This window comes from Somniosus microcephalus, chromosome 14, assembly GCF_052327205.1.
Source record: "Somniosus microcephalus isolate GS21.2 chromosome 14, FLI_Smic_1.0, whole genome shotgun sequence".
NCBI classification, from domain to species: Eukaryota; Metazoa; Chordata; class Chondrichthyes; order Squaliformes; family Somniosidae; genus Somniosus; species Somniosus microcephalus.
In genome coordinates this window covers 113,503,937-113,512,812 of record NC_141000.1, presented here as the reverse complement: position 1 = coordinate 113,512,812, position 8,876 = coordinate 113,503,937, and positions in this window count along the sequence as shown.

Below are 8,876 nucleotides of genomic sequence, written 5' to 3'. Positions count from 1 at the left end.
AACTGACCTCTACCTTGCAGGGGCTGAACGCCAACTCTCTGATGCCTCTTCCTACCTCCCCCTGGACCATGACTCCACTACCAAACAGCAAGCCATTGTTTCCAAGACTGTCACTGACCTCATCTCCTCTGGAGATCTTCCCTCCACAGCCTCAACCTCATAGTTCCCCAACCCCGCACAGCCCACTTCTATCTCCTTCCCAAGATCCACAAACAGGACTGCCCCGGTAGACCCATCATTTCAGCCTGCTCTTGCCCCACGGAACTGATTTCTCCCTATCTCGACTATTTCTTTCTCCCCTTGTCCAGTCTCTTCCCACCAACATCCATGACTCTTCCGATGCCCTCCACCACTTTAACAGTTTCTAGTTTCCTAGCCCCAACCGTCTCCTTTTCACTATGGACATCCAATCCCTCTACACTGCCATCCCCCACCAGGATGGTCTGAGGGCACTCTACTTCTTCCTTGAAGAGAGGCCCAACCAGTCCCCATCCACCACCACCCTCCTCCGCCTGGCTGAACCTGTTCTCACATTGAACAACTTCTCCTTTGACTCCACTCACTTCCTCCAAATTAAAGGTGTTGCTATGGGAACCCACATGGGTCCTAGATATGCCTGCCTTTTCATAGAATATGTGGAACACTCTGTCCCAGTCCTACTCAGGTCCCCTCCCTCACCTCTTTTTCCGGTACATTGATGAATGTATTGATGCCATTTCCTGCTCTCACCCTGAACTAGAAAATTTCATTCACTTTACTTCCAATTTCCACCCTTCCCTCACCTTCACATGGTCCATCTCTGACTCTTCCCTTCCCTTCCTTGACTTCTCTGTCTCCATTTCTGGGGATAAGCTATTGACAAACATTCACTATAAGCCCACTGACTCCCATAGCTACCTGAACTACACTTCCTCCCACCCTGCTTCTATTCCACTCTCCCAGTTTCTCCGTCTCTGTCGCATCTGCTCTGACGATGCCACCTTCCATACTAGTGCTTCCGATATGTCTTCCTTTTTCCTCAACCGAGGATTCCTCTCTACCATGGTTGACATGGCTCTTGACCGTGTCCATTCTATTTCCCGCACTTCTGCTCTCACCCCTTCCCCTCCCTCCCAGAGCCACGATAGGGTTCCCCTTGTCCCCACCTTTCACCCCACCAGCCTTCACATTCAAAGTATCTTCCTTCACCATTTCCGCCACCTCCAGCGTGATCCCACCACTAAACACATCTTCCTCTCACCTCCCCTTTCAGCATTCCAAAGGGACTGCTCCCTCCGCGACATCCTGGTCCGCTCCTCAATCACCCTCAACACACCTTCCCCTTCCCACGGCACCTTGCCGTGCAAGTGCAGGAGAATCAATACCTCCCTTTTACCCCCTCCCTACCCACTGTCCAGGGCTCCAGGAGTGCTGCCACTGCTGCCATCATGGCTGCGGATACCACTGTTCAAAGGGTCTTGCAGGGTATCAGTTCAGCAATCTGTCCTCCAACAGATTATTTGGATTGCTGAGGCACTGCCCCAGGGGAGTGGCAGTGGCTCCGTGGAGCACGAACCTGCAGTTCCCTCTCAGGATTGCAGCATTTGCCCTCCCACAACTGCCATTCTGCTGTCTGCTGCCGCCCATGCCGAGATGGTGTAGTCCACAGCCGGGCCTTCTAGGCCCAGAGCTGCTTGAGGTCTTCCTCCAAGGCCATCTACAGTCTCCCGCAATGAAAGTCAGCAGCCTTCCAACCAGCCATGCTGCAGCCACTGGGGGAGCACTGCGTAGGAGCACTAGGACAGGCAAAGGCACACGGAAGGCAGGCACTAAGGGAATGTACAAGGGTGATTAGTTTATTTTAGTATACAATATGGCATGATTTCATTTATAAAATTGGTTTGTAATGTTTATTTTGTGGTGGCTTTTATTTCAGCATTATGGCCAAGAGGATGATATGATGGTCAGTAACAGAGGGAAGGTAAGGTGTGGGGCTGTTGGTGAATTGGGAATTGAGGTTGTGTTTACTGGTATCGCAGTTGGATGAGTCGTTCTCAGAAAGGGGCTTCTTCGCCTCTTCCTCCTTCTCCTCAGCTGGTTGCCGTGTAGCTGGTGGAAAGGGCTGTGCCCTCATGATGGCGAGGTCGTACAGCTTGCAGCAGACCACCACGAAGCTTGACACGTGCTCTGCCGAGTACTGCAGGGCTCCTCCACTGCTCCAGACAGACTCAATCATGGCTTTCAAAAGGGAGTTGGATAAGTACCTGAAGGAAAAAAATTTGCAGGGCTGCGGGGAAAGGGCGGGGGAGTGGGACTAGCTGAAGTGCTCTTGCAGAGAGCTGGCACAGGCTCGAAGGGCCAAATGGCCTTCTTCCGTGCTGTAACCATTCTATGATTCTATGATAAAGTCCTTCAGCACCTCTCACACCACTCCCTGTAGACTTTAGCAACTTTAAGGACTCTAGAAAGCACCAAACATTTGTACAGTCGTAGTAACAGCCAAAAGAAATCAATCAGCAACTAACCTGAAAGTAGTTGATGATCTCTTTAAATAGCGCTGATGGTGGGGGCAACGTCCCCCGTAAGCTGCACTGCCTCCCGCGCGGCCAGCCTCCCCCAATGCGCGGCCCATTCAAATTTATTGCGCACGCAAAGTGTCTCTACAATGTAAAAGCCGGTTGGCAGCCCGTGCAGGACCTTGCAAATGACTGCGAGCCTGCCCAGCTTCAGCTGTGTCAGCTGTGTTGAATGTGTCAGCCATGGCTCAGTCGGTAGCACACTTGTCTCTGAGTTAGAAGGTTGTGGGTTCAAGTCCCACTCCAGGGACTTGAGCACATAAACATAGGTTCACACCCCAGTGCAGTGCTGAGAGAGCGCTGCACTGTCAGAGGTGCCGTCTTTCGGATGAGACATTAAACCAAGGCCCCGTCTGCTCTCTCAGGTGGATGTAAAAAATCCCACAGCACTATTTTGAAGAAGAGCAGGCGAGTTATCCCCGGTGTCCTGGCCAATACTTCTCCCTCAACCAACATAATCAAAACAGATTATCTGGTCATTATCACATTGCTGTTAGTGGGAGCTTGCTGTGCACAAATTGGCTGCTGTGTTTCCAAAATTACAACAGTGACTACCTTTCAAAAGTACTTAATTGACTGTAAAGTGCTTTGAGACATCCGGTGGCCATGAAAGGCGCTACATAAATGCAAGTCTTTCTTTGCAGGAACATTGGTGGGGGGTGGGAGAAGGGGTCCTTCCTGCTGCTGTGTGAGTTTAAGACAGGACATTAGCTGGAGTGTTGAATGCCAAAATCAGCATTACACGCAAATGCCGTCCGGTGCGGCTCACACCAGAAGTGTGCACACGCACCGCGGACGCCATTTTGGAACCTAAACGGCACTCGGGCGCCCAAACAACAGGCGTGGCAGAGCCAAATTTTGCAGCCAAACTGTCTTGTAGTCATGGTTGAGTTGTGAAGTCATGTTCCTGATTTACCTTTTCTATTTGGTTAATATCTTACATGCTTCTACAAGATCAGCATCCGCCATCTAAAAGAAAGAACGAATGAACTTTTAGGATGTCCCCAAACATCACAGCCAATGATGTATTGTCACTGTTGTAATGTAGGGAAGCGTGGCAGCGAATTTGCACTTAGTAGGGTTCTATGAACAGCAAAGAGACTCATAGAATTATACAGCAGAGAAGGAGGCTATTTGGTCCATTGTGTCTGTGCTGGCTCTTTGGTGAAGCTATCCAATTAATCCCACACCCCCGCTCTTTCCCCATAGCCCTGTAAATTTTTCCCCTTGAAGTATTTATCCAATTCCCTTTTTAATGTTACTATTGAATCTGTTTTCCACCGCCCTTTCAGGCAGTGCATTCCAGATCACATCAACTAGCCATGTAAAAGAATATTCTCTCATGTCGCCACTGGTTCTTTTGCCAATCACCTTAAATCTGTGTCCTCTGGTTACCGACCCTTCTGCCACTGGAAACAGATTCTCCTTATTTACTCTATCAAAACCATTCATGATTTTGAAAACCTCCATCAAATCTCCTTTTAACCTCCTCTGCTCTAACCAGAACAATGCCAGTTTCTCCAGTCTCTCCACATAACTGAAGTTCCTCATCCCTGGTACTGTGGTGTATGTAACCGTTCCACCTTTAAGAGAACTATTTTAAGAGATGCACTACTTTATCTTGGCTGCTGTATACTGTAATACCGGTGGTGACCACACTGGTATATAAGTGCTGTGTAATGATTTATTGGGCAGTTCAGCCTGACCTCCGACTAGTAAAGACCTGTTGAATTTACTCTTGTGGTCTGTGTGCAGTGATTCTTATTAACAATAACTAGAACACACAGACTTAACAGTGGCGACGATGACGATCTTACCCTGCGGCAGAGATATATCCAAGGCAGTTTAACGGGCGTCGAGAAGAGGCATCCGCCCTCATCATCCTGCTGAGAAAAGACTCGGGTCTGAAGAGCAAGGAAGAATCCTGACACGAAGCCTTCCATCAGCAACAGGCAGTGATCATCCCTTCTATCACGGTGGTGGGTAAGCCGATCAGCGACGAGCAGCAAGTAGGCCACGTTGGCTGTGAAGTAGGGGAGGGAAAAACGGAGGATATAAGGGCGGAGAACTCGACCACGGCCGGGGAAAAGAGCCGGACAGAAGTCGGGGCCAGAGGCGCTGAGACTGGGGCAGCGTAAGGCACGGGAGCCGCGGTGAATGCAAACGCAGCCGGTGCAAAAGACCGGGCTGCAAGCGGGCTGGGAGACGCAACAGCGTCGAGAGAGAGCTCGACCACGACCGGGGAAAAAGGCCGGGCAGCTACCGAGGCCGCGAGGCGCGGGATAAAAAATTTTAAAAAACGCGGAGAACTCAGCCGCAGCCGGGGGAAAGGACCGGACTGCAAGAGGGGCTGGGAGGCACAATTTGAGAACCGCTGGGGAGGGCGAACGCAGCAATACGGCAATCGCCATTACAGCCAGCGGGGGAGAAAGGCAAACGCGGGAAGCCGCCATTTTCGTAGGCGGGGGAAGAAGACAAGCGCGGGAAACCGCCATTTTGAAAAAAAATAAAAGAAAAATTTCCTTTTGTTTCTCAAGAAGATTGCGAGGATGCCTAAGTGTGGTAACATCAACGATTTCGATCCCGATGTTGAAGATTGGGCCACGTATGTAGAACACATAGAGATTTATTGTAAGGCAAATAAAATATCAGATGAAGATAAAGCACTAACCTTACTAAACTCAATGGGTGCGAAGACATACGGGCTATTGAAGCATCTTCTATCACCAGCTAAACCGGCGGATCAGGCTTTCGCTAATATTGTTGCTGTCCTGAGAAATCATTTGAACCCCACACCGCTGATGTTAGCGGAACGATTTAAATTTTATGCGAGAACGCAACTGAAAGAGGAAAGCAACGCGGAGTATTTAATTGAACTGCGTAAGCTAGCGAAATACTGTCAGTTTGGGGAAAGACTGACAGAGGCACTGAGAGACAAATTCGTGTGTGGATTGTCGAAAGAAGGAACACAAAAGCGGCTGCTTGAAGAGAATGATCTTACACTTGATAAGGCTGTCACTATTGCAGCATCGCACGAAGCCGCAGCGAGAGGCACTGCGGAAATGCAGCTGAAGGCAGCGGTACTCAGCGTAGATCAAATGGCTTTGGGTACAGCGAAATGTTATCATTGTGGAAAGACAACACACAATCAGAACCAATGCTGGTTTAAAAATCAGGAATGTAGAAAATGTGGCAAGCTTGGTCACATAGCTAAAGTATGCCGGTCAGGAAAGAAGACCAGCAACAAAAAGTCACCGCAGGAAAAGTGCAGAAAGGTACATAAGGTGGCTGAGAAGAGTTCGGATGAACAGAATTCGGATTCAGGCTCCAACAACAAGGAACTGGGTAGTCTGAGAATTCACAATGCGAGTAAGGAAGCTGACCTACAAACTATCTGGGTCACACTTCAGATAGCAGGAGTCCAAGTGAATATGGAATTGGACACCGGATCGGCGTTGATGGTCATGAATAAGCAAGATTACAAAAGGTTATTCACACATATTCCCCTACGGGATACGGAGATAGTATTGCAGACATACACGGGGCAAAGAGTATACCCCATCGGAAAGATAAAAGTCAAGGTGGTACACAAGGGCAAAGAACACCAAGGAATGGACTTATATGTACTACCTGAGGGAGGTCCACCACTTCTGGGACGGGAGTGGATCAGGAAAATAAATATGGACTGGCACTCCCTAAAAGCAATAACGGTAGATTCCGGAAAAAAAGATGTCAAACCTGAACGATTGTCCAGAATATTGGATGAGGCTAAAGAGGTGTTCCAACAGGGACTGGGAACACTGAGAGGAATTACGGCAAAAATCAAGATTGCAGAACATGCAAACCCAAAATTTTTCAAAGCCTTATGCGATACGACCTGCTGTGGAAGCTGAGCTGGAAGGGCTAGAATGTTCAGGAGTACTGTCTAAGGTGGACTGGAGTGAGTGGGCCACGCCCATTGTTCCCGTCATGAAGCGTTCATCGAGTAACAAGCCAGGGGAACCGGGGAAGGTCCGCATCTGTGGGGACTTCAAGATCACGGTTAATCCGGTGCTTCACACGGTGCAATATCCACTTCCGCGGATTGAGGATATCTTTGCTTCATTGTCTGGCGGGAAACACTTCACCAAGATAGACCTGGCGCAAGCGTACTTACAGATGGAAGTTGAGGAAGAGTCGCGCCAGTATCTCACAATCAACACGCACAGAGGCTTGTATCGATATAATAGACTGGTTTTTGGAGTGGCTTCGGCTCCAGCAATTTGGCAGAGGGCCATGGAGCAGGTATTACAGGGAATTCCAAGCACTCAATGTTACTTGGACGATATCCTGATTACAGGAGATGACGATGAGGAACACCTTGCAAATTTGAAACTGGTGCTCACCAGATTGAAGGAATATGGACTTCGAGTTAATCGCCAGAAATGTGAGTTCTTTCAGAAACGGATCTCGTACTGTGGTCATGTCATTGACCAGGAGGGGCTGCACAAATCACCTGACAAGATCGAAGCTGTTGTGAAGGCTCCCGCTCCGGAAAATGTATCCCAGTTGAGGTCGTTCCTAGGGTTGATTAACTATTACCATAAGTTTCTGCCAAATCTATCCATGGTGCTGCACCCGCTGAACGCTCTTTTGCAGAAAGAAGTACCATGGAAGTGGAGCGAGGACTGTAAGAAGGCCTTTCGCAAAAGCAAGGCATTGATCACCTCAGAAGAAGTGTTGGCTCACTTCAACCCAACGCTACCTATTCGTTTAGCTTGTGATGCTTCTCCTTATGGTATTGGAGCAGTACTCTCACACAAGTTGCCAAATGGCTTGGAAAGGCCAGTCGCATTTGCATCCAGATCATTGACCTCCGCTGAGCGCAACTATGCTCAGATAGATAGGGAGGCTCTCAGCCTTGTGTGGGAGTAAAGAAGTTTAATCATTACCTGCAGGGCCAGAAGTTTACACTGCTGACAGACCACCAGCCGTTGGTATCCATTTTTAACCCTAAGAAGGGTGTTTCGGTGATGACAGCACAGAGGCTCCAGAGATGGTCCCTTTTCCTAGGGGCACATCAATATCAGATAGAATTCAAAGGTACAAAGCAGCATGGTAATGCTGATGGGCTGTCGCGCCTGCCACTACCTACTGAGGAGGAGGCACCGACGGTTGACCCGGTGGAGTTATTTCACTCGACCATCATCGAATGTTTACCTGTCACCAATGCAAATATTGAAAGGGAGACTAGGAATGACCCGACACTGTCCCGGGTCTACGAATTGACAGTAAAGGGATGGCCAGCCCATGGTGATCCACTGTTACCGGCATTCTCAGCAAGACGAGAACAGCTGTCCATCTGTCAGGGAACATTGATGTATGGAACAAGGGTGATTATCCCTCCTAAGTTAAGAGAGAGAGTTCTAAAAGAACTACATGAAGGTCATCTGGGGGGAGTCAAGATGAAAAGCCTTGCTAGGGCTTATGTGTGGTGGCCGGGTATCGACCAACAGATAGAGGATCTGACGAAAAGCTGCTCAGGGTGCCAAAAAGTCCAAAATGCACCTCCAATTGCACCGCTGCATCCATGGGAATGGCCTTCAACCCCATGGCAACGTGTACATATTGACTTTGCTGGTCCATTCATGGATTCCATGTTTTTAATTGCGGTGGACGCACATTCTAAATGGCCAGAAGTGATTAAAATGACTACCACTACCTCGGAGAAGACGATCGCGGTGCTAAGAACGATATTTGCAAGAAATGGATTGCCAGAGCAAATATGTTCAGACAACGGACCACAGTTCGTGTCAGAGGAATTCCAGAAATTCCTGAAGAAGAATGGGGTGAAACATTACACCTCTGCCCCATATCATCCAGCTGCGAATGGGCTGGCCGAGAGGTTTGTACAGACGTTCAAAAAGGCAATAAAGGCCATGAGCGAAGATCAGATTCCACTGCAACACAAGGTGGACAATTTCCTACTGGCATATCGAAACGCCACCCATGCAACAACAAACCAAAGTCCTGCTATGATGTTCTATAACAGGAGGTTGCGGTCCAGGTTGGACTTGTTAAAACCAAATGTGCGGAGGGAAGTCGAAAACAAACAGTTCCAGCATATCAATAACAAGCCCACTCGGAGTTTTGAAATAGGACAACCGGTGTTAGCCAGGGACTATAAAAACGAGAAATGGCAATCTGGAACAATTCGGGCCAGACAAGGACCCCTGATGTACACGGTAGATGTTGGTGAAAATGTAATGCGACGTCATGCTGACCAACTGGTGGGATCGAGAACAAGGGTCGAGCCCATAGTTACGACAGAGACAACCGTGG